Source organism: Vicugna pacos, chromosome 13 (genome assembly GCF_048564905.1).
Source record: "Vicugna pacos chromosome 13, VicPac4, whole genome shotgun sequence".
Lineage (NCBI taxonomy): Eukaryota > Metazoa > Chordata > Mammalia > Artiodactyla > Camelidae > Vicugna > Vicugna pacos.
The window spans coordinates 14,897,827-14,919,959 of record NC_132999.1 but is presented as its reverse complement, the minus strand read 5'-3'; the positions used below and the strand labels follow the sequence as shown (position 1 = coordinate 14,919,959).

Below are 22,133 nucleotides of genomic sequence, written 5' to 3'. Positions count from 1 at the left end.
TCCTCAGATTTGATAATTTGCTAGAACTGCTCATTGAATTTGGGAAGTCACTTTACTTACTGTTATCAGTTTATTTTAAAAGGATACAACACAGGAACAGTCTGATGGAAGAGATGCAGAGGGCAAGGTGTGGAGAAGGCGGCTGGTTGCCCTCTCTGGACTTACCAGTCTCCCAGCACCTCCATGTGTTCACCAACCTGGAAGCTCTCTGAACCCCATGGTTTAGGGGGTTTTGTGGAGATTTCATTACACAGGGACAATTGGTTAAATCATTGACAACCGATATTAACTCAGTTTCCGGTCCCTCCCCTTTCTCAGGAGGTTGGGAGGTACAGCTGAAAGTTCCCAGCTTCTAATAAGGCTTGGTCTTTCTGGAAAACAGTTTCCCCTCCCCATTTGAAGTTATCTAGGGGCTAAGAGTCAGTACACTAGAACAAAAGCCACACGTATCACTCTTATCACTCAGGAAATTCCAAGAGTTTTAGGAGCTCTGTGACAAGAACCAGGGACAAAGGCCAAATATAGCTCTATGATACCTCACCATTGTATAGATTCTATATTCTGAAATGTTAAATGGCTGCCAGAATTGTAGTTAGTAGCTTGGACCATTACATCTATATAATCTATTAAAGAATATGTTTTTATTGAGTATGTGATGTACTGTTCTGTGACTCCAGCTATTTTTAATCAACACTATGTACTTCATGCCTCACCTTTCATCAATAACGAAAATTAGTGATGAAACAGAGGTTTCTTGTGATATTTCTAGTGCCTTAAAGTCTAACAGTAGTAAGTTGAACTAGTGTTTGCAGAAAGCCTTCTACAAGGAGATGACTGTATTTCAAAATTGTTCTTTGGATTCTGGAACAAACCTGGGACGTCTGAAAATGATGGGAGTTATTATCAGTATATTTCACGTGGATAGCACTGCAATTTCTTATGTTGGAGAAGAGACATCCCCAGGTCACACTGCAGACAGAAATTCCTCAAGCCCCAGAGGTCCTTAGCCCTACTCTGAATCTAAGCCTTAGACAGATGACACTAGGAATAACAAAATCATTTCTGCTCATTGTAAGAGGTTAAGTAAGCTAAACAGATAAGAGACAGTTTTCAGAGCTTAACCTGTTAGTTCTTGAATTTTCACACCAAAAAAACACACTGTTTTAATTTATTGTATTGGCTGTTTAAATACCAGGCTTGATTATTTACATTAGAATGTGAGATGGTTTTGAGGGAGAAAATAGATTTACTCCTGTCTGCTTCACTGGCTCAGTTCCCAAACAGAGGACCTGGCAGGGTGTTTCCTGTCATTGTCAAAATAGGGACACGTGAGGAAGTCTACATACATACATTTCCAAAATAAGATATAATTATGGTTACTAAATAAAATGTTACAGATAACAAAACATCTTAACACTTTCAGCACTATTACAAAACATGTATTAGTGCACTGCAGTTTGAAGGAACAGGTGTAGATGATCTGTTTTTGACACATTATTCAAAGCAAAGGACTAATGTTTTCCACTTTGAGTGATGGGTGTCACTAGAGGATGAAGTTTAAGGCTTTTTGAAGAAAACTTATCAGCTAGGTTTCAGAAACGCACACCTGATGGCAGACATTTTGAATAGAAAGCCCAGATCTGCAGTTAATCTTATTCCTCCTGACAAAACGCCGGCTCTTTGTGACTTTTTTTGCCAGGATATGTCTACCTTTTCCTGGGTACATTAATTAGCCTTACAATTGAATCCAATTAAGCTTTTTTCCTTTTCTCTTTTTTCTGTTCTCCAAAAAGAAAGGTCAAAGAGTCTTCTGGACTAAAGCAGTGAGCACAGTCTATAATTCCAACTCCCAGTGAATAATTACTCTTTGGATGTTTATTCCAAGATTACAAATTTGGCTATTATTAGGATTACCTTTTCTGACTCACGCAGCAGTCCTGTGAAGTAGTTTTCGCCATCATTACTATTTTAGGGACCATCAAAGCCCGTGGAATGACATGCCCAAGTCTCAGAATCGTGTCAGCACTGAAAGCCACAGATTTCCCTGTAGTTCAGGAGACCAAGATCTACCCCAGAATGGGGACTGCACAGTCCATCACTTTCCCTCCAAACAACACGAGGCAGGGAAATGAAATAAAATATTTCAATCTGCCTATTTGTGCCTTTTAGGAAGATTTGATTGAAACCAAATAAGAAATTTCTTTTATAGAGTTTTAACTTTTTCTGGGTTCATACTGAGCAAACTGTTGAGAAGAACTTGATGAAAGGAAGTTTCATGCAAACAGATGTGAAGTTCTGATTACTCACATTCTTCATTTGCTTTTCTCCCCAACTCAGTTCTGGTTCTTGTCTAGTCTTGCTGTCAGGCTGCCTGGAAGCCGGCACAAGAGGCAGAAAGCTGGGCTCTGTTCCAGGGAGAGGATCTTTTCTGGGTCACTTTCACACATTTTCATACACTGAAAGCAGGGATTTTTCTGGCAAAGCAAGTAGACTGGTTACTGTCTTGTCTTCCTTTAGTATCTCTCAGACAGGCTCACCATTTTTCATCTGACAAGACATAGAGTCATTAATAACATTTCCTCTTCATATTTAGCCATCTGGTCAGTTTTGTTCACAGTTCATTCTCTGAGACGTTAAAAAAAATCATTCATTGTAAAATTCCTCTTTTCTATTGAGATCAGATTTTATTACCTCTGCTTAGAATGTCTCTATACATTTCCCTAAAAATAGCTAAAATCCCCAAATCCAATAATAGACAACTTGCTAAAATTCAAAGGAAGCACATTTGTAGTTTACCTTGTGAAGCTGTCTGTGTGTCATAATGTCTGTCAGTGACTACAGTTTGTGGGCCTGACCTTTCAGTGCTGTTGAATTTTTAGAAAATTATAGCAACCATGTGAATATTTGTCTCTGCTTCATCTTATGAAAATATATGTCATGTAAGAGACAAATTAGTGATGTAAGGTGAGGGTTTTAAGGAAAATCCCAAAATGACCACACTCATATACCCTAAGAGACCCTATGACGTTTTAGAAGACAGGAAGCAATCAAATAACCTTGTCGTCAAGATGCAAGTCTGTTTCTGGCCATCTCCACCATCCCAGGAAGCTTGTCTTTTCTTGCCTGGTCCTGCCCTGTATTAACTAGTATTACTTTGTGATATACTTTCTAATTTAACTAGATTGCTAACTTCTTAAGAAAAAGAATGGTGCACCATGGTAATATGCTCCACAGAAACAGGATATAGAAATGATGATGACACAGCTTCACTCTTTAAGGAGGTACCACTCACAGAAAAAAAGGTGGGTACCACTCACAGAAAGAGAATTCTAAGACAGTGTGGTAAGTGCCATGTAAGCTGTATGCAGAGCACAGGGGAGGGCTCCTGACTGAGCTTGGGATAGAGAGGGGTTTTGGTAAAGACTTGTAAGAGGCAAAGAAGCATCAGCTGATTCTTAAAGGATGAGTAAAATTTAGACATGGGAAAATTTTGAAGACAGATCTTTGGGAAATCCTCTCAAATGAGAAAAAAAGAAATCCTCTGACGATCAATGAGATATTGATTTACATATTATTTAAACTTATAAGAATCAAACTTCTATAAAACTGAAAGTTTTATTGTTACTGCTCTCTGTAGTGGACTTGAAGTATTTATTTGCAGGAACCATCTTTAACTTTTGAACTTCGTTTTATTGAACCCTAGTGCAAAGGGGAAATATCCTCAGAGTGACAGGGTTAGTAACATTTTACTGGAACACTGGACTGAGACAGTTGTGTTGTATTTTGGTGAATTTGGAATTTAGTATTCAGATTTCCCACTGGGCAAAGTAAAAATAGATGCAAACTTGTGACAGAGTAACAATTACAAGGCCTTATTCAGCTCTTTACTTATACAGCAAAACTAAGTGAATGAGTCACCAAAGACTAGTTGAGTCATCAAAATGCAACCAGTCTTTTACAAGATCTTGAGGAAGTGCCACAAGAGGCCAAAGGAGCTCCATTATGGTTTGTCCCAAAGGAAAGGAATCAATAGTGATTATAAACAGAGTAGAAGGTGCCACCTAGTGGTCTTTGAGGGAAATATAGGAAATGTACTTTGTGAAATGCAGAGTTGGAATTACTTCGTTGTTTTTCAAAATTTTAGGGTACACTTGCTTGGTCTTTTTTGAGTTGCAAGTAATTCACATAGTGCATACCATGACAAAGTGGTGGTAATTTCAATCTGTATCTGTCAGATTCTTGGAGGTGGCAAGTCCAGAGACACACTCAGGCGAACTTAGGTGATGAGAATTCATGTAAAGAATAAACTTTTTGGAAAGAAGATGAACAAAACTTAACTAGTAGTCTAAATAGCCAGTTCTCTTACAGAATTGGAACCATGACTCCTTGTAAAAAATTTGTAGCAGTTCTAGTGATCTAAGGGTCACTTTGTTCGTTATGTCATCATATCAGAGACTTGGGTCCTTGTGTCCCACTCTCAACCATCCAGCAGAATACTAGCTGTTAGATATCAGCCCTCTGGGCATGAGACCCAAGATTCCTTCCCTGAAAACGTTAAACAGTCCCGTGGAAAAGCTCTCCCTGTGAAAATGCTCTCCCCTTCTGGGTAACCCAAAAGCAATGGGGGCCAGCCTTGGCCTTATCTACGTGGTTCCCAAACTTCTGGGACCACTTGTGGGCTTCATTAAAACACAGACTTCTCAGCCCTATCTTCACTAATCCTGGGATGAAACTAGGGAATCTGCCTTTTTTAATAGGTTCCCAGATGATGCTGAGAACCATATTTTGAGAACCACTCATGTGGATAGTACACTCCACCAGTTTTTCAGAGCCTCTTTCTTAAGTGTGAATAGGCAAAGGAGGACCATTATGTATTTTTTTGGTGGGGGGACTTCAACAATGAAAGAGAAAAGTAAAGACAGAAATATGGCAGGAAACAGAAGAGAATTTAAAAGTTTTGAACAAGTATTATATTCTTTCATTCAACAAATATTTATTGAGTGCTAAATAGGTGCCAAAAATTGTTCTAAGAGTGTGGGGGTTATAGCAGTGATATAATCTTCAGAGGTCTGAGAAAAAGACAACTTTCAACTAAGTACTCCATTTGCAGTCAAACTGTATTTCAAGTGGAGGGGTTGATCAAATGCATTTTGCAAAAGTGTATCTTCCTTGCATGACTTTTATTTCTCAATGAAATTTGATGAGAACATACCCCTGTAAAAGGAAGAAGCAAACTAGGAGGGGAGGAAGAACGGGATGCAGAAATGCAGTCTGAGAAAATCCCGAGGGTGACAGTCAGGAAGTAAGTCTGTGGAGCAGCCTGGCCCGCAGCAGGAGGACAGAGGGCTCCAAGAGGGAGGCCTCTGGAAAAAGAGATTTCATAGAAGATCTGCTGAACTTAAAAAAAAAAAAAAGGAGGATTATTATAAAAAATAAATTTTATGAAGAAAAGAAAAACAATGAGAAACTCCAGGAAATCTGTACAGGAAAGGAAATATAATCACTGTTAAGTTCTTGGCTTCCCAAATTTCTCAGAGTGTAAACAGAGATGAATGATTTTAACAAAACTTTATATAACTGTGTTGGGAGACAGATGGAGAGTAGGTGGAAAGTGGGAAAAGAGACCTGAATACCCCTATACTATTGCAGTGAATATATACAATTGAAAGTAGCTAATTAAAAAATAGCAGCCTGCAGATATTCTTCTGAGATTTGACATGAACTACCAAAATAAATAGTGAAAGGACTTAACAAGTGTTTCCCTTTAGACAGTAAGATGGATTTGGGGGAGGAGATAAGACAGAAGATAATTGCTTTTCTTTATGAGTCTTTTTATCTCATTCTATTTTTGAACTACTATTCATATATTACTTTGATAAAAATAAAAAAATTGAAAAAAGATGTAAGTAGAATTAATGAATTTTACTTGAGGGCTTTTCTTATATTAGGAAAATTTGTCTTCATTTTTATTTTATTAATAGAAAGAGAATTCTTTTGTTCAGAAAGGAGATTCAACATTTATAAATTTAGTTTAATTCTCTTGGACTCAGATTGGACCTAGAAAAATAAGTTTAGAAAGGAAATACTGGGGACTATTCGATTCTTGCTATAAAATGCGTCACCAGAATCTGGGATTTGACACTCCATGGGCTCACCTAGGGCTTTGTTCAACTCTCCATCTAAATGTTTATTATGACTGTGCTGTGGACCAAGTACTGTAAAGCTAACAAAATTTGTTACAATGATAATAATAATTATTATTAAAATGTTATTCTACTCTAAAATGTTATTCTACTCATGCCATTGTGTTTTCAGTCAGGAAATCAGAAACAGGGGAACTGGCATCCTGTGGGTGGGGTCGTTTCTGGATCTTCAGGCAGGAGGAGGGAGCTGGGAGGATGGTCTTTTTTCAGTGGCAAGAGCAGCAAGGGGGGCTTGGGGATTTAAGTGTCGCAGATTCATCTGAATCATTCAAAATTTGCGGTCCAATTCTGAGAGGCAGTGATTTCAACTTACATTACATTTCTGTGACCCAAGGATGAACGTGGGACTGCATACCAAAAAATCAGAATCCATCGAACTACCTGTGATACGGTGCTTGGGCTAGATCTCTGAAGAAAGCAGTGTAGCAAGCCTTATATTAAGAACATTTTCAAAACGGTTTGGCAGAATTTTCCTGTCCCCGGAGAACTGCTCTTTGAACAGTAATTGGCAGCGAGTTTTCTTTCCCTATAACTGTATTGCCTACTTTTTCCTTCTTTGTCTGCTTAGGCATGGCTCAAATTAAGCACCTCTTCCTTTGAGAGGTCATTCTTTAATTTACTATTCCTGCTTCATCCAGAAACTGCTTCTGTTATTGCAAATAGTAACAACTAGAGATGCAAATTCAAGTAAGTAAGTGGAATGAGGATATCGGGTTTTTTTTATATTATTATTCAAAATATGGGAGACAGCTTAACATTGTGGTTAAGCTGTGAGCTCTAGACCCAGACGCCTGGGGTCAGTGCCGGGTTCCTCTACTTGCCGGCTAAGCGAACCATGGGCAGGTCATACCGTTCTGGGCCTGTGTTTCCTCATTTGTAAATGATGAAAATAATAGTACTCATCTCAAAGGTTTGTTGTGAGGATTAAATGTGTTAAAAGATACACAGCACTTGTAAATCTTAGCCATTATTATTTATATATGTTTACAATCCAATCATTTAACATACTGTATATTTAAAAAGTACTTTAATCTAATTGTGGAACAGTTCAGAGGAAAAGTTTTAAAGGACAGTTTGCATGGGAAATAGTTCTGTTGCAAACAGTGATATTTCATTTTCTGAAAATCTTGGAATAAGCTAGTAAAATAATTTATAAGGCACTTTTAAGCTTTTAAAATATGGATAATTTTTTTATTATAAATATCAAACCTGTTACAGAATACAAAGTAAAATCTTCTGGCATCAAAGTCAGTATCTTTTTTGTTTTTTTCTGCTTACCAAGAGTTACTGAGTCGAGAATTTTGATTTAATTTTCTAGTGAATTCATTTAAATGATTTGATTCTGCCTTCCCTCATTTCACTGGTTATTTGAACTGACTGGATTTTTTTGTCTGTTGTTAGCTGCTTTGATTTTTTAAATTTCCTGTAGGCTAGCATTATTTTACTCGTAACTATCCATTCAGTGTGCCTCTTACCAGGATTTAGAGATACTAAGATAAGATTAAAGTCTCTGTCACCAAGATGCTCATAGTAACTTCATACAAGAAATGTCTTCTATTTGAGCATGGGATGACTTAAGTGTTCTAGTGGAAGGATTAAGAGCTTTGCCATCTATTAGCACTAAATCTCGCTAATCCTCTGTTTTTCCCTCTGTAAAATCAGAATAGTAATAGCACCTACCTAATAGGATGCTGTAAGGCAGCATTCCCCAAAGTTGGCTGATTCTAAGAATCACATGAAGTACTTTAAATAAAGAAGTTTTGGGAACATTGTTCGAAGGCAGTGTTTCTCAAAGTGATTTCCTGGATTCCATTCTAGCCAGCTGAATCAGAAACTCTGAGCCTTGCAATCTTATTTAAAAGAAAAACAAACCTTCCAGATGATTTGGATACCCACTAAAGTTTGAGGACCACTGCTATGTCTTATATTAGATCATCTAAGTTTGTTTTAAATTAGATAAGCTTAACTAGTACCTATCTATGAACTCTAATGATTATTAATAACATAAGGAAGAATCAGGTCAGCATATGACCTTCTAAAACCATGAGTGAATTAGTATTCTAGTTTCTAGGCATATGCAATTTTTGGCAGTATTGCTTCACATGGAAACCTGGAAAAACTGGCTAAAATTGCCTCACAGCTTAGGTTCTAGATTTTAATTAGAGAATTCCTTGTAGACAAGGCTTAAGATAGATACCATGGCAGATTTATTGATTCTTTGTTGGTTAATTGAACTCATATTAGGTACCAAAATGCACATGAAAACATTTGAAACAGTTCCTGCCATCAAAAAATATACAGTCCAGTTGATGAGGCCAGAAACACACATGTGATGTTTGACCTTAAACAACTTATTTAACTTTTCTCATTTTTCCTACCCCACAACATATTCAAATTATCATCAAATTCTGTTGATTCTACCTCTGTAACATTTTCCTTCCACTTCGCTCTAACTGTACATCACTTTCCAACATCAGACCTTTTTATCTCAGTCTCTTTTCGCCTTCCTGCCCTTAAGATTTTTCCTTCCTTTCATAACTGGTTTGATGTTTATAATAAAAAGATACTATCCAGATGTCTTCACACTGCACTCAGAGTGATCTTCCTAAAAGGCAAATCTTACCACATCACTTCCCTTTTAAACCCTCAAAGTCTTCTCATTATGATAAAGTGTAAACTTTGTTACTTCTCCTTAAGGGTCTGTATAATCTCAATTCTTTTGGTCACAACCTCTCGTTAGGCTGAAGGCTTGGCCTGACATGCGTTTGTGGGCAAGTTAAATAGGTAGTACTCAAAGGTCATGATGATGAAATCACAGGGCATCTATATTAAAGGAGGTCTAATCTGGAGGACGGGATATGACAAAGAAGAGATGAATAGGCTTTACTAGGATATATATTCTGATCTTAACTGATGAGTACATTTTTGACCTAATCCTTACTTGTGACAGGGAGGTGGGGGTAGGAAGCAGGAATAACTTTACCCCTTTTTGTGGACAGGGCTGGCAGAAGATAGTGAGGGATGGAAGCCAAGGAGGCTGAGTTCACGCAAAGATGCTGGGATCTGGACACCTGGATAAACATGTAAGGAAACTGAGACCTGAACCAGAAGCAAATCTGCTTAGTGGAGAAACAAGTTGGGTGGATGGAGCTCATCCATTTATACACAATACAGAGTGAGAATTACTCCAGACCACAGGAGCTCTTGGCTTTCAGCATATATTTCTCCTACTTTGGTCAGGATTAAGGCAGGGCATCAGACCCTGCAGGAGCAAGGTCTCCTCCTGGGAGAGCATGGGAAAGCTAGGGAGTGACTTATAACACAGGATATAATTAAATTCTCAAATAATACAGATAATGTCTTACAGCAAGGGCAGATGGCTCAGACTACCTGGTAGGGCTGATGGTTTCATTGTGAAAGCTGGACAAGAATGCAGAATCTTGAAAAACAGATGGGATTCTAATTATATAATATAATATATAATGTCTATCACAGCTAAAATATAGTAAGTGGTTATCAGGCACAGAGCACTGATGAAACACAATCTTTTCTTTTTTTAACGTTTATACTGTTATTTTCTTTCTTTTTTTTAATCAAAGCTTAGTCAGTTTACTATGTTGTGTCAATTTTGGGTGTACAGAATAATCCATCAGTCATACATATGCATATCCTTTTTCATTGTAGGAAACACAGCCGTTCTTAATCTTCATAATGGCACCATTTTTACTGGTGAGGAAACTGAATGCCAAAGATTTTGAATAACTTGTTAAAGATCACAGACCTCTTGAGTAGAAGGTAAGGATTCAGACTACTATTAAAGTGATAATAAAACTGGCTTCGCTTCATGTAGCAAATTGCACTTTTCCATGGATCGGAGACAATCCCACAGGTGGAGAAAAGAATGAAGGGAAAATGAAATGGCAGTTTCAATCTCTCTCTATTTACAAGGAATGACTTTGAGCTGCACTCCAGGGGCTGGTGAGCAGCCTGGTTGGATGCCTGTTCTCTTCACCGTTCCCAGGAATTGAGAGGATGTTCAGAGTGGTTATTAAAGGGCTTCATATTAACTCTTTAGAAAACAGCATGTGGAAAATTGCTTTCCTGAGTTCTCTGAAGACCAGCAATGAGGAAAAATCTGTCACCTCCAATTAAATACCATTTCATTAAGTGCTTCTCTACCACCAATGTTAGCATGACTGAGCCTACACATTATGAAATAATTAACGGGGATTAAAGTCTTCAGCATATCATATAACTTAATCATAAGAACCATTTTAGCTTAGGGAAAGGTGAAGTTTTTTCCCTAATTCAATAGAATTTGAATTCTATTTCTGTTTATTCCAAAATCTGCCAACCTTTTTGGCACTCTATATTTGTACTGAATTCTTAAAAATCATATGCATCTTTATGGTAAAAATGAAAATATTCTAGGGTAGAACAGAATATTTAAACAAAATCCGAACTCAACAGTGGTAAGTATTGAAAATTTCATTGTAGGTTGATTTTTCTCTTCTGACCCCCCATATTTTCTCTTTCTGGGAAGATCACGCCAGGAATGATTTTTGGCAGTTGCAGTTAGATGCTTGGAAATACACAGCTTACCTAAAGCACTAAATATAGTTCTTAGAGACTCAGCGTTATTGGTAAGACAACCCATAATTTTTGTGTTCCCAGGGGTTTGGAACATGAAAGTAAGTTTTCTGTACAGCTCATTTTCCATAAGAAGAAATCTAGTAAGTGGTCTGTACTAAAAATAAAACTTGATGATACAAAATATTGAGAATCACAGAGCAACAAAGGCTTACTGATTTTGGAAGAGATTTATGATTTCCTGGATTAATTAATCTCTCTGTAAAATGGAAATAGGTTCATAATTTATTTCTGATGAAACTCAATATATAATCATTGGAAAAATTCAGATCACACAGGAAACTAGAGATAAAAACAATCTGGTTACATATGCCACTGCTGTTATGATTTGGTGAATGTGTGACTGCTTTGCCCCATCTATCCTCTGCCTTTCCCCTTTCTTTGTGCCTAGAACACAGGCCCGAGACCATGGGGTGCCCAGGCATCTATACCCTGAGGTAATAAGGATGCGGACAACAGCCTGCTGAGAAATGATGGTGGAGTGAAAAGAGAAACAACGTAGGTCTTAAATGACACTGTTGAGACATTGTCAGTCCTGAACAGCCTATCCCCAGAGTCCTTGTTGACAAGTCATATAAACCCCCAATTTATTTAAGCAACTGTGAGCTGGAGCTTTTGCTATTTGCAGATGAAGTCATCCCTAAATGATACTTAATCTCACGTTAATATTTCCCCCCCCAAAAAAGTTAATTGTTCCCAAGCAATTTATTGGGAATTTTAATCCCCCTTTAATTTTAAATAGGTATTTATCATGTACTAATTCCTGATTTTACTCCGCTTCCAACTGTAAATACATATGCATCATGTACCAATCCCCTGATACTCCTGTCCCTGTCCGGGCACATCATTCTTTTCTCACCTGTCCTTTATTCCTGTGGCACTACCACACTGTTTCAATTGTTGACACTGACCCTTCTTCTCTCTTCCCGTTCCTACCCCTTGCTTTAATTGATTTCCATTTGCCTTAGTGCCAAATTACTACTTTTACTTTACACTGCCTTTCTTTCAAGAATTGTAACTCTGGAGTCTATTTTGTAACCACAGTTACTACAGTTGTTTGGTTTGCATTTTACGCTTGACTCTTCCCATCTGTCTTCCCCTATGACTTACCCATTTATGTGTTATTTTGGATGATATTTTTTGTGGGGGGAGATGGTTCAGCAGTATAAATTTTTTTAAGTAGATTTTTCAGGAAGGGTAGTGGGGTGGTAAGGTCATGTGGGGCCCAAAGTTGATCTGGACTCTTTGTCTTGCTGTGCTTCTTGCTGTGACCTTGGGTAGAAACCTGTCCTGCATTGCACCCGACTCCTAGGACACCCCTCCTAGCACATGTTCCCCAGGCCTACCCACTCCTGTCAGGTACACTTAGGAACTCTACACATTTTACTCTAAACTGCAGCATTTAATTTTTTTGTCTTTTCATTATATCTATTTAAAATATATCCCTTACTTAAAAAGGATACTTTTTTATTGATTGGAATAAAGTTTAGTTTCAAATACAGTTATTTTAAATTAAAAAGATGGCAACTTAATTTTAAAATTAAGTTAAAAATATGATTGATGGCATATAGCTATGGCAAAAATCATAAGGGTACAGCATGCATTAAAATTAATAAAACTTGTAAATACTAATCTGTGAAAATATTAAGGTCACTGGAATCTTACTGACCCTGGCTGAATGTTGATTCTGCCTTTATTATCAGTATGACCTTGGGGAAATTACTTAACATCTCTAAAACCAGTTACTGTAAAGAATATACTCCCCAAAGTTATTTTAGGCAATAATTGAAATGATGTACATTAAAAAACACATTATTCCTGGAAGGTAGTGAAAATGGAAAAAAAAAGCATTGTTTCCTTCCCCCTTTTTATTGTTTTATTTTTGACTTGGAATAAAATCAAAATCTTTTCTGTCTCTCCCTCTGTGTGTGTGTGTGTGTGTACACATTATATCCTACTTTTTCAGCTTTCTGCCTTTTTAAAGATGAGCTATTTTTCTACATTTTTGAGACAACTAAGCCCCCCCCAAAATTCCACAACTTGTCCAATTCACATAGCTTTAAACAGCAGGGTTAGATGTTACCTCCAATAGACCACAGGCCAGCAAAGTTTGCTTTCAGGAAATGTTACCGAACATTAATACATATTTTCAAAAATGTGAAGAGACAGAACATATCAAATATGCACCAGGTATCCCGCCCATTTATCAGGTTCCAGTTGATAAGCATTCTTATCAGGCTTCCAAAGTCCTGAACTTCCACTTCATCCCAGGCTACCCTAGAGATTCTGATTTTCCATATTCAGAGCCCTTCTAGAGACAGGCATGGCTTAGGAGGGAAGCTTCTGAGGCAGAGCATGGCTGACAGTGCCGTCCAGTTTGCACTCACAGCACTTACTCATGTTTCTAATAATGGCCTTGTTTTCCCAGGAACCAAGATTGAAAACTTTGGACTTCTAATTTCCTGCTTTCTCTCCCTCTAATCTGTTAGAAGCCCCATAATTGATCACTTTTTGGTAATCTTGAACTTTTTTCCCACTGCTATGGCCCTATTTCTGACTTTACCAGTCTTCTCTATTATATTCCTAATTTCTTCATCTACATATCTCTTGATTCTCTCTGTACCTATTGTATGAATTTTCCTGGGACGTATGTCTCTCTTCTGTGTAAAAGCCTTGTTCCGTATATTTTCTTTCTGTCCCTCCAGACCCATTCCTTTCCTTTCTCGGTCCTGCTCTGTGCCCTGGGGGGAAGGCCTACATGAACTGTATCAATGGACTTCCTTCCCTTCTGGCTTCCAATTAGGTTTAGCCAGTAGGAGGCACGAGCAGGAGACTCAAGGGAACAAACAGAGTGGTTGAGTATTTACTCCCTCGGCTCTCCAGCAGAAGGTTACCTGTCCTCCTCCACAGAAGGAGTTGCCTCAAGTCAGGGACACATTCTTACAGTTATAGCTTCTCTATGCAAGTTCCAATTATGTCTCTTTCCACTTCCCCTTTCAGGACTGGTGGTGGTAACCTTTTCCACTGTGGCTGGCGGGATGGGGTCCACCATCCCTTGTTGGTATCCCTTACTCCGGCCACACCCTTTGAAAATAGTCTCTCTATCAAACTCCACCCACTGATCCCCTTTGAATGTGCTATTTGCTTCAGACCCTGACTGTTAGAAACCTTAAATGCCTTTCCATTGCCTACTAAAATAAGTATAGACCCCTCCAGCCTCAAGCTGAACATAAACTTTCAGGCTACGCTTGGACTTTATTCCTACATTGACCTCTTGCTTCAGTAAACTTAGTCAGTCAGCGTTCCCTGAATAGACCTAAAAAACAACATTGTGTTTTCTTTGCTTGGGAGACCCTTCTTCTCTAATCTCATCCTTCAAGACTTGCCACTTTCTCCCCACAGTTTATCTCAGATGTTACCTCTTCCATGACACCTCGGCTGAGCTCCTTGGTTCACCCTTGTGTCCTCCTGTCTTTGATGCTTATATTTTCCTTTGTCATAACTTTTAATGTACTTGTTGTCCTTTCTATTTTATAAGCTCTTCAGAGCCAGTGGCTGATTGTTATAGCTCTGTATTTTCTGCATGATCAGTATTCAATAAAAATTTAGTGGATCTCAATAAACTACACTGGCAATTTAAATTCAGATTATTTTAAGGTGAGGCTAGTGGTTAAAATCAGACAGAACATTTTAAAATTCAGTTATATTATAGTAACAGGGGAAAACAATTTTATTTGACATGGAGGTAGAGAATAAAGAAAAGTCAGGAATAACTGCTTTATCATTCACTTAAAAAATACATTTACTGAATGTCTACTGGGTATCAGGTACTTACCTAAGCACTACAAAATGCCTCTATTGATGTCCAGTAACATGGTATTAATAATTTTTAAAAATTAGTAGAATAATTAAAAAAAATGAGAGTTTATGATCAGTTACTCAATTGGTAATTCTATAATTAAATTTTTGAGGGCAATTTTCTCACTATACATAGTGGGACACCAATTGTTGTATAACTGAAGATTTTCCCATGTTCCCAGAAATGTATCATAATTTATAAGAGGGCTGTCTAGATTTAGTTTTGTTTTTCTGGGAATTAGCAGAGACAGAGAAGATAGCTGTTAGTTAAAAAATGCCACAGGGAATATGGATGATGGAGTTTTAAATTATTATCATTCTTACATTATAAATTGTGGATTCTTTTGTTTATCTTTTGATAAACAAAAACTTATTCTTGGGAGAGTAAGGATCTTTTCCAGTGAATAAGAGGAGAAAAATGGTAAATTGAGACTATCTATTTCGAGAATTTCTCTTCTGTTGTGCCATCCTCCAAGAGTGTTTATTTTTGATGTTTTCACTCTGTGATGTTGCCTTGCCTCTTTTTTTTTTTTTTTTTTAAAGATTGTGCTCTTAAAGAAAGAAGAGGGTAGACCAAACAGAATTGTTGCAGGATAAGCATTCTTATTTGGTCACAAAAATCTCAAAATGATGAAATCAGTATTAATTGAATATTTATAAAAGCACACAATTATATTTTTCAGGTTCTTATGCTCAGGGACTTTAATCAGTTAAATTTCAAGTGTGGGGAATATAGATGGCAGAATAGCACAAGGATTCAGGAGCAGCATAAATGTGAATTTTGTTGCTCACTCTCATTTCAAGTTTGCAAACTTCTGGGTTCTTGGGTCCTGAATTGCTGTTTCAGGCTTGATTTGAGTCCTCCCAAATGTATATATTTCAGCACCACTTTTTGACTGATTGATATAAAAATTAATGATCTGCTTCAGAAAAAGTTAATTTCATGAACTTCTGTGGCTGATTATCTCTAATCTAATAGTTTTATGGAATGATAAATTTTATAATTTTTTTCTGATTATACAAAGTGGAAATAACAAAAATCATTGGATATTTCAGATGAATTCCTGTCTTTAAGATTCTTCATGTTTTTACCAGAACTTTGCAAATTCAGACACAAGAGACATTGCTGTGCACTTGGAGAGATCTAGGTCCCAAAGCTGAGGTTGTATTTCCACTCCCCAAAACCAGACCAAACAACGAAACAGAAAATCAGTTGGAGAAGCTTCTTTAAACATTTTTCCTTTGAAAATAATGATATAAATTTAGTATTTGTTTCTTTTATTCCTTTTACCTCCCTGAAGGATGTCGCTGAGAGGTCCGTGTTGACTCTGATTCACCTGAGTCTTTGGGAGTGAGGTGAATGGTTAACTCTGGTGGACAAAGAAGAAATGGTTTACATAAGCTTCAAACATTGGGTGCCACAAACATTTGGCTTTAAATCTTGCAACTGCTTCTTCCTTTCAGTTAAGTAATGGTACCAATGTTTGCTTCTGCGGGAATCTTTTGATGAGAGTTCTTCTGTGCTTGTGTTAGAAGTTTTGTGTTCGCTTAACTTCAGATGTAATTCCCAAATAAGGTTTAATATGCGACGTATTTGATAAATAGAATAAAGCAGTAGAACTTTCTACCTTAATTGAATTAAAATAGTTCAGTTATATTTTAAACACTTCATTCTTTAACAAAATTGGACCATCTGATTTTTCACTATCACTGTTCAAATATCAAATTCACATTATGAGATGTGACTGAGTTGCATAAGAAAAGAGAGCTTTAATTTTTATTATATAGTGAGTTTTCTTTTCTTTAGGATTTACAAGATAGTTACTTTTTTCCCTCATAACTTCCTTAAAATTTTTTTTTAACTTCAGACAAAATAAAGCATATTTAGTATAAACATTAAATTTATGATGTAGCACTCTGCACAGAATATTGAAATGCTATTGTAGATTAAGAATCTGAAGTTCTTAATATCAGATTAGGGTTATTTGATTTCTTGGGGTGCTTTCAAATCAGATATCCACTGCCGCTGTTGGTAGTGGGAAGGTTCTGGAAGCCTACCCACAGGGTGGTATAATTTGACAATGAATCCAAATACCATGTGAGGAAACTGACAATATTGGAGGAGAGGACAAAAACAAAGAGCAGTAGTTTTTGGTCTTTGTACAAGAATTGTGTCTTCAGTATAACACTGGACCCCATCACCCCTACTAGATGAAATCCAGTAGACTCCCAACAAGAATGTTATTTGGCGATCAGATTTGTATCTTCAACTCCAGCTTTATGTCATGGATTTCCCAGTCCCTCATACCTCACAGTGAGAGTAATCTTTTTAGATGTATTCAGCCACTTTTGGAAGTTGAAATAATGAGCCCTGATACTAGAATTTCTATTGCTTCTAGAGAAAAATATAGAATTAATTTAATTCCAAGAGCCAAATTCTGCCTTTAACAGTCCCTAGGGGTCCCAGATTAAAAAGGAAAGTTCTTACAAATTCCAACACATTTAACCTGCCTCATAGATTTTTCTCAGTGGTTTTACCCCCGCCCAGTGGTTTGTTTTAATATCCTGCTAAAATGTTTAGAAACCAAAATAAAACAAAGCCATGGGGAGATGGAAAAGACTTCCCGAGCCTCTCCAAGGAGCAATGGAGAAATATTTAACAATTTTAAAACATTTTGAAATCTTCATAATAGCTCAGTGATGTATTGACTCACTCACAGTGACTTTCCATTGCAGTAAATCTTGTGGGATAAAGTGAGAAAACTATAAAATGCATTTTAAGGCCTACTATGGTGTCCACTTAGTGATATGCAAAGCGCAAAAGCCAATCTGAGAAGGAATTATGAATTCAATTAAAATATACATTTTGTTCCAGGCAGTGTGGTATATGTTTCAGGGGACACAGCTAATGAAATGTTTTTCTTCTTCTCAGAGACCTCATAGTCCACTGGTGATGATGGAAGTGGGAGCTGGGTGGTGGCAATGATGGAAGTGAGTCGATATCTATTTATCAGGAGACAGGTAAGGTGAGTACTCCATAATTAAAATAAATCCAGTATGTGATGAGCAACGTTCATAATTTGCTTTATTCATTAACTCATATTAACTGAATATTTATCACAAGTACTATTAGATAGAGGGGCTGTTACTCTAACAACTTTCTCCTGAAGGGTTCTAGTGGAGAGGAAAGAAACAAGATCACATCCTGACCTTACAGTGTGATGACATACAGATGATAAACTGCAGAAGCACGGGTTTGAACACATGTGAAGGGAAGGACTAGGAGTAACAGGAAGCAAGGCTGGAATCACTGCTAGGGGTCAGAACATGGACAGTCTTTTGGACCTAAATCCAGTAGTGGGATGATACTGTGCAGCATTTCCACATCTGTCCCTCTTCTGCCCAAACCACGCCTTTTACGCCGTGATTCCTCCTACGTGCTACTAGTCTTGGGGCCTTTGAGAACTCCATTGCCCCCTGAAAACAGAGGACACAGGTGTACATGAACACATGTATAAGATTACTACTGTTTTTTTACATGGAAGAAATTCGATGATGTTCCTTCAGATTTCTTAAACCTGCTAAAAATCCAACTTAAGAAAGAAATACTCATGTACCCGGTGATGCAGAATCTTCAAGTTTTGGTATCTTTACAAGAATGATATAAGACCATCTTTTATACCCCTTCAGGCTACACTGAACTTTATGCAGGAAAAGGAAGACTCAAGGCACTGAAATAACTTCAGGTGAAATGTGCTCATTTGGAAGTCAAGGTCTATTGTAAGGAATTATGCGTGGAAATGAAGAATGCAGCGTTCAACCAATCTTCCTTTGGCAAGGGAAGGAGTTTTCTGTGGTAATGCTGACCTTCCAGAAGCAGAAGTAGAATGGTACAGGAAAGATGATGAAGAGCATAAATTGGCTGGAGTGCTGGCTATGATCTGAAGGTTTGTGTCTTCCTGAAATTTATATGTTGGAATCTTAACCCCAAGTTGATGGTATTAAGAGGGAGGGCCTTCAGAAGGTGATTAGGTATGATGAGGAGCCCTCATGAAAGGGATTAATGTGGTTCTTAAAAGAGATGGCAGAGGGCTAGCTCACTCACTCACCATGCGAGGACACAGCGAGAAGAAGGCGGTCTGCAACCTGCAAGAGGGCGTTCACCGGAATCCGACCGCGCTGGTACCCCGATCTTGGACTTCCCAGCCTCTAGAGCTGTAAGAAATAAATGCCTGTTGTTTATAACCTACCTAGTTTGTGTTTTTTTTCTTAAAGCAGCCCAAATGGACAAAAAAGTCCTGAAAAATAAAGGAGAGCAGAAGAAAAAGCAGTAACAGCAAGAAAGCCAGATTTCAAATTCCAGAGTTCTGGTTCCCTGTGTTAGAAATGTTCCCATGCTCTTGATAGGTAAGTGAATTAGTACAGGAATATGATGAACGAATCTTGAAAAACATGTAGGATATTAAATTTTTCACATCCTGACAGTCTGTGTCATTTGCTTTAAGTTTCCATGTTGCACCCAAAGACTACTTTGCCAATAAAGTTCTGAAAAAAACTTACAAAATAAAATCAGAGCCAGAAAATGCAGGCCATTTTTGCTTTGAAGGCCTAGAAATAGTTGACAATGATGAATATAGTACTGGTTGGAAAAAAGGAAGAATATTACAGTTAAAACAGTCAAGGAAAACAAAAACATAGGGTCCAGGCACTGTTAGAACAATTTACCTGAAAGGAAGTATGGAGAGATTATTATTATTATTTTTTAAAAATGAACTTCTTCAGTTTACTGATAGCATCCAGAAATCAAGAGTCACTGGATGAAGGTTCAGAATTCACATTAGCATCAGATTTTGAAACTTGGCACTTGTGATAAATACGGTTTCACATACTGTGCATTACTTACTGAATAAGCCATAGAGGTGATGATAATTTTGAAAAAGGTGAGGAAGGGGGAAGAATAGGTATCAGAAAAGTGAAAGGAGGAAAAAGTTGGCCAATGCTGAAGTTGACCTCAATTGTAATTTTTTTGTCTGTGTATCTTTCATATGTTTTTAGAAGAAAAGACTGCTGAATGTGTGCAAGTACTCTGGAAGTAGCTAATATAAACACCAGTTTACAGATAACTGGAATCTCAGAAAGGTTTAATAACTTGCCTGAGATCACACAGAGCATAAATGTACTATCTTGGATTTTAAAAAAGTTCTCGTAAGATTCTAAACATTTTAATCCTTCCATTGCACTAATTCCTTCTCAGATTTGATCTTTTACATGGACTGCTTTATTTTATTAGCACAAATTAAGAATGATATTAAGTACAAGTTATAACTTTGTTGACCAGTTAATGTTAGAAAGACTATCTAACCATTGAGTCCACTAAAACTGAAATAATCGCATTTGACCAACATTTTCCAGTATGGTGCTACTTAATTTAACAAATATTTATTGAATATCTACCATGTATAAAACACTGTGCTAGGATCTGAAGATATGGTGACAAAGATTCTTTCCTTGACTGAATTCTGAGCAGGCTCTTCTGAGCTCTTTTTCAACTAGATCTTGACTTTGTATTCTTTTTTTAATTTATATTTTATTTTTATTTAGGTTTGTTTGTTTGTTTATTTATTTATTTACTTAATTTATTTATTTATATGAGAGTACTGGGGCTTGAATCTCAGACCTTGTGCATGCTAAGCACACACTCTACCACTGAGCTCTACCCTCCCACTTTGGCCTTGACTTTGGACTTCTGTGTTGGTCTCTGTATTTTCACATTTTAGCAAAAACATTGCGAAATCAGTTTAACTGGAATGCACTATCATTAATACTTGATCTTCCTCAATATCCAGTTGGATCCTTCATCTTCCATAATCCCCCAGGTGATGTCTGATCACTCTGGCCTGCCTTTAGCAAGAATCTTGTCAGATCGGTTTAGCTGGAATCCCCTTATCCCTGATATTTCTTCTCGGTAATTTTCGACTTACTGACTCCCCTTACCCCCATGCACCTCATTCCTTTGCCATAAATTACCACTTTTCCTTGTTGCGTTCAGAGTTGAGTCCCATCCCTCTCCTTCCCTACAAAACTCTATTGCTGGGGTCCCTAGCCTTCTCATGATAGTTCTGAATAAATTCTGCCTTACTGTTCTTTAACAAGTGTCGTAAATAATTTTTCTTTAAAAATGCCAGGATATAAGACAAATTTTCCTGGTTCTAACAGAGATTACTATCCAGAAACAAACTTTAAATAATTGAAAAATGAAAGGAATGGGAAAGAAGTCAGGTTGCTGTAAAGGTCCTGTAAATGGCTCCTATCCAATCAGTCAAAATTTAGGGGGTGGGGAGGGAGGTGTAGTTTACAGAGTTGAGACGCCACCTTGGATGGAGAGAGATAGAGTTTGGGCATGCAATTTGCTGAAGGCTATATCAAAATCACCTATTCCATCTAAAAGTTCTTAGCTGTTTTAATTAAAGAGTCAAAGCTCTTTCAATAAAAGGTAATGTTGGAAAGGGTAGTTTTTAAAATGGTTTATCAGTTCCATTTCTGTATAAAACACACGGGAGAAACCTATCCAATCAACATATAATTTGCCACATGAAAAGGTACTTTTATTAGACGTCAAGTCCAAGAACGTACAAAAGTTTCTTTTGCCATGCCTACAGTAATAGTCTACGCGTTTCCGCTTAGCTCCTAAAAAAAAGGCCACCTATCCCCATTCTTTTCCTTCTGTCCCAGTTACATTACAGTCACGGGTAGGAAGGAGGCTGGTGAACACAACCCCCTAAGCAGTTTTCTACTGTCCCTTCTTCCCAATCAGAGATTCCTGGGTGTGAGAGGTCGCACCACTCCCTCGCTGGATGAGAGAAGCGGCCCTTCACCGCCGCGGCCCAAGCGGCAAGTGGCGCCGAGTGACCTGCCGCCGACCTTGCAGAAGCTGCGGGGCGGGCGCGTTACCTGCCAGCTCCAGCGCCGTCCAGGGCTCCGGTGCGAGGCCTCACGTCTATGGATGCGCCCACGGAAAACCCGAGCTCAGCTCTGTCTGTGAGCCAGACACTGCCTTAGCCTTGGTCTTCCTACTGCCCTTCCCAGCGGCGCCTCCAGCCGGCGCCCCGGCCGTCCCCGCCCTCGCTCCCGCGGAGCCGTCGCCGCCCCGCCCCTCCCCTCCCCTCCCCCTCCCCGCCCCTCCCCCAATCCCCGCCGCCGCGACCACCGCCGCTGCCGCCGCCGCCGCCGCCGGAGCCCCGGGGAAGGGCACGTTTATCTTCGTAGGACACGTTGTCCCCTTCAGCTCAGGGGTTCTCTAATTGGGTGTGAGAGTTCTGAGTGCAGAGAGCTTGTTAAACACCAAGTTCCAAGGCCTCCTTCCAGAGATTCTGATAGGGCCCCGGAGCTCCATTCCCACCAGCGTTCCAGAGGGTTCTGAGG

At 38.2% G+C, this 22,133-nt stretch overlaps 1 long non-coding RNA gene across 1 annotated transcript; it reads right to left on the bottom strand.

Moving 5' to 3' along the window:
• Positions 1-1,152: 1,152 nt before the first annotated feature.
• On the bottom strand, positions 1,153-21,848 carry LOC116282799 (uncharacterized). The gene is made up of 3 exons (XR_012079614.1): positions 21,663-21,848; positions 18,821-18,926; positions 1,153-2,623 (listed from the first exon to the last, which is right to left on the bottom strand). It is a non-coding gene; the product is annotated as an uncharacterized lncRNA (long non-coding RNA).
• Between the last annotated feature and the right edge of the window lie 285 nt (positions 21,849-22,133).